Source organism: Eucalyptus grandis, chromosome 6 (assembly GCF_016545825.1).
Source record: "Eucalyptus grandis isolate ANBG69807.140 chromosome 6, ASM1654582v1, whole genome shotgun sequence".
NCBI classification, from domain to species: Eukaryota; Viridiplantae; Streptophyta; class Magnoliopsida; order Myrtales; family Myrtaceae; genus Eucalyptus; species Eucalyptus grandis.
Window position 1 is genome coordinate 39,412,440 of NC_052617.1, and position 4,523 is coordinate 39,416,962.

General features: G+C 37.0%; 1 long non-coding RNA gene across 1 annotated transcript; it reads left to right on the plus strand.

Annotated features, from left to right (window-relative positions):
* Nucleotides 1–214: 214 nt before the first annotated feature.
* On the plus strand, nucleotides 215–1,794 carry LOC120294979. The gene is made up of 3 exons (XR_005552336.1): nucleotides 215–316; nucleotides 1,584–1,665; nucleotides 1,747–1,794. It is a non-coding gene; the product is annotated as an uncharacterized LOC120294979 (long non-coding RNA).
* Nucleotides 1,795–4,523: the final 2,729 nt, after the last annotated feature.

Here is a 4,523-nt window from a genome sequence, read left to right on the forward strand (position 1 = left end):
AGGTGGATATGTCATGACTTGGAGTCTTGGACTCTATTGATACTTTCACGCCTATCGGGTAATTTGTCTTTTGTTGTCTACAAGGGCATATGAAGAATGGGTGATAAAAGTTGGAAAAACAAGACTTGTCCATCCTAATGGAAGTGTAAAAGTGCAGCGTGCTAAAGTGAAGTGTCATGTTTATGGGGAAGAGAAATAGAGGAGGATTGATAATGCTTGTAGAGCTCTACGACTTCTTTGGACGGCTTGCGTAGTTTGGCCAAATTCAGCCACAGAGGTGCTTTTAGCTGGGTCATTTGATGGTTGAGCCACCCAGGTTAGTTCTCATCATTGGGATCTATGTAGTTCATGGTAAACTTTGGAGTAGTTGTGATTTTCTATTATGAACTGTTTGGTTGCACCATATATTTGCTTTAAGCAGTTTAGCTACTGGAGTTATCAAAATCGAAAATTCTTTATGAAGATATGAATGAAAGTTACTAAATCAAAGTAGGTAGACATCATCTATGAGCTAATTATTGAACTTATATGCAAATTTTATGTCATGTTTAAAAATATTTTACTGAGGCATTTCCAGAGAAGTGGAACATTTTGTTAGAATAATGACTCGATTGACAAAACCACTAGACACTTAAGTTTTCTAGGAGAATTGCCTCGTAAACATTTAAAAGTATCGGGAAGGACACTTGGGCATTTAGTACATCATGATTTTTCTAGTTAGTTCGTAGATCAAGACAATCAATCTGAGCCACCTGGGAATTTATTATGCTTAATTGGACAACCTGGGTGTTTTATTAGAACTGTCAAACTATGCATGTAAATTGTCAAAAATGAGACTTACAGAGTAGATTGCGAAACGAGGGAAGTTTGGTACTTTGCAAGTATCACTTCACCAATATAAGTCACATGTTACATGATAGTATACTTTCCCCCTAACATCATGCTGGTTATTTATAGTTATTTGCAATGTGCAAAAAAAAGAAACAGGAAATGCTGCAGCTAATATTTTTAGCCACAAATATAGTATAAAATTCGATTTGCCCACTTTCTTTGGTCTATATGCTAATTCCATAGGATCTTGGTCCAGCTTAAACCTGGCCTTTTGCACTTCACCACAATCATCTTATGGAAGATTTAAAAGGAGCAGAATGCCTGAGAGCTCATGGTACAAATCCTAAGCACAAAATGTCCCATAAACAGTATACAATTCACTTTGTAAACAGAGTAGCCTGGCTGCAATCAACTCTTCATTCATTGTCATGTCTACGATCATATTTTTTGGGAAGCTCAAATTCCCTTACTCCTATTTTATCATTTTGGATTAGTTCAAATAGTTACGTATTTCAAATGGGTTGTCATGTGTTTAGATATTGGGAGCCAGAACTTATTCTTTTCTTTAGAGCTTCTGATCAATAAGCTATTGTTGTGTGAAATGCTTCTTCACAATGTGAAGTGTGTCGTCACTTTTTATTATGCTTTACAAATAGTAGAGTTATTGCTGTCTTACTAGGAATTTGATTAGCATGGTAAGTCCGACATTGAACTTTAAATGTCTACTTTTTTGCTCTACCTCTGTTTTATAGGATTGGGCTGGTTGGGATTCTAGGTTGATTGTCGTTTTACTTGTGGAGAATTGAAGTGTTGCAGGTTGAATAAGAAGTAATGGTGAGTTCATTCAATTGTTCACCCTTTACGTTTGAATATTGTTTTTAGTTTCCAACGTATGACTTTGTGTTTTTTACACAGAATGAAAGTGACAGTGACGATGGTTCATTAGACTTATGTGATAATGAAATATATATATCCGATGATGAAGAGATCAATACAAGGGAGATGAGGAAAGAATTTAGGGAAGCAATAATAGAGGAGGTGGATGATAGTGGAGACTTACCTGAAGGTTCCATCAATATAAGAATGGAGGAGGAGGTTGGTGCTGTTCCACACGATAGGGGGGATGATGATGAAGATGCAATATTGGATGATGAACTTCTAAGTGGTCCCGATATTGATGATTTTGAAGAAACTAATAGCACAATTGGACGAATGGTTAATAGGTATGATCCTATGTGTGACCGTAATGAAAATATGTTTAGTCTAGGCATGAGATTTGAATCTCATGAACAGTTCAAGAATGCTGTGCAAAAATATGCTATGATTAATGGATTTGACATTTTTTGGCCAAGGAGTCAAAAAAAAAAAAAGAATGGAAGCAAAGTGTGCAAGTGGTTGTGGTTGGAGGTTGTATGGTAGTTGGGTTCAAGCTGAGAAAACTTTTGTAATAAAGAGAGTTGGAAGTCTGCACAGCTGCAATAGAAGCCTCACAAACAGGCAAGCCACTTCTACATGGCTTGCTCGGGAGTACATGCCTAAGATTAGAGCCAGACTCACTTATTCAGCTACTAAAATGCAAACAGATGCAAGAGAAAGGTTTGCCCTGATCCTTAACAAAAAAAAATGCTATAGAGCCATATGGACAACCCTTAGTCATATAAGAGGGCCTATAGGAAAGCAATATGATATGCTAAGATCTTATTTGGAGGAGCTCAAGAGAGTTAGCAAAAATGGAACATTCATGATGGAGGTCAACCCAGCAAACAAAGTATTTGAGAGGTTTTATGTAGGCTTTGATGAGTTGAAAAAGGGGTTTTTAGCATGATGTAGGCGTGTCATAGGCTTGGATGGGTGCTTCCTTAAGATTGGATAGAAAGGTATGTTGTTATGTGCTATTGGACGAGATGGAAACAATCAAATGTTTCCAATAGCTTGGGCAGTTGTGGAAGTTGAGTCCGAGGCATCATGGACTTGGTTTCTCACTCGGTTATTTATTGACTTGAATGTGGGCACAGGTGAAGGTTGGACTTTTATTAGTGATAAGCAAAAGGTGATATCTCACTTTTTTATTTTATTACCATTACATTACACTAGTACAATCATTGCTGTGACATATTTCTTTTTCATTAGTTGATTTTGGTTGCAGGGATTAATGAATGCAGTTTCATGGCTATCCCCCCACAAGCAGAACATTGAAATTGTACAAGACATATATATATATGCTAATTGGAAAAAACAGCATAAAGGGGATGCTTTGAAGAATCTCTTCTGGAGGGCTGTGAGGTGTACTTTTGAAGCTGATTTTGACCTAGTAATGGCAAATTTGAAGACGGAGTGCCCTAAAGGTTATGAAGACTTTATGAGACAAGACCCTAATCACTTCTGCAGGGCTTTCATTAGGACAGGTACTAAGTGTGATGCAGTTGAAAATAATTTAAGTGAGACTTTTAATGGATACATTTGCATACCGAGAGCAAAACCCATTCTTGAGATGCTTGAAGAAATACGAGCCATGTTGATGGAAAAGATGACAGAGAGAAGCCAATTAATGGTTGATTGAATGGATCCAATTTGCCCAAGAATTAGAATGAAGTTGGAGAAAACTAAACTGGAGTCTAGGTATTATTTTGCTATAGCATCTTTGGGGAATAAATTTGAGGTTGAAGGGGATGGCAATAGATTTGTGGTTGACTTGGCTAGAAAGACTTGTGCTTGTAGGGAATGAGATATCTCTGGAATACCATGTAGACATGCCATATGTTGCATTGCTTTTATGAAGTTAGAGATCAATGATTATGTTGATGATTACTTTAAGAAAGATGCTTATGAAAATTGTTATAAATTTCCCTTCCCGGTCATGAATGGGGAAAAAATGTGGCCCAAAGTTAGTGGTGAGCCAATCAAACCCCCACCTTACAGAAGGAAAAGGGGTAGAGAGAAGAAAAATAAAATCAAGGATAAGGATGAGCGAAGTAGTGATGGAAAGAAGTTGACGAAAGTTCGAATTCAAATGCAATGTTCAAATTGCCTTCAATATGGGCATAACAAGAAGACATGCAAGAATCCCATGACATCAAGGCCACCCAAAGTATGTCTTATTGGACAATTTTGTAATTGTTAATTAAGATTTTTGTTGGGTTGTTATGAATGATAACATTGCTATTTCTTGTGTTTTTCCACATGTAGGCAAAAAGAGGAAGACCAAAGAAAGTTGATGAAGCTAGTGGTGCACAGGCTAGTTCACAGGCCAATAGACCATCTAATAGGGACTCCACTGTCATCAGGAAGGAGAGAGCACAGGCTAGTGCTTTATCAAGGATAATTTTACTTTCATATCATGTGTATATTGTTATTAATGTTTTATGCTCATTTTGTTTCTTTAGGCTCGACAAGGATATGGACTTTTCATATCCGAAGCTACTGGGAATTCCTATTTAAGGGTAATCTCTATCTAAAGTTATATATATATATATGTCGAAAAGAAAAGTGAGTTCATTTGTTTTTTTTTTCTTGTAGATGCATGGTACTGATAGAGTTATTGACATTGGAGGTCCATCTATTTCCAAGAGGCAGACAAGAGCAAGGAATGTCGTTGAAGTTTCACTAGGCCAATCTTCCATTGATGTCTCGGAACCTCCATGCACTCAAGAATCTGGAATTGGTGGTTAAAGATGCAATTGTGGACCTTGAAA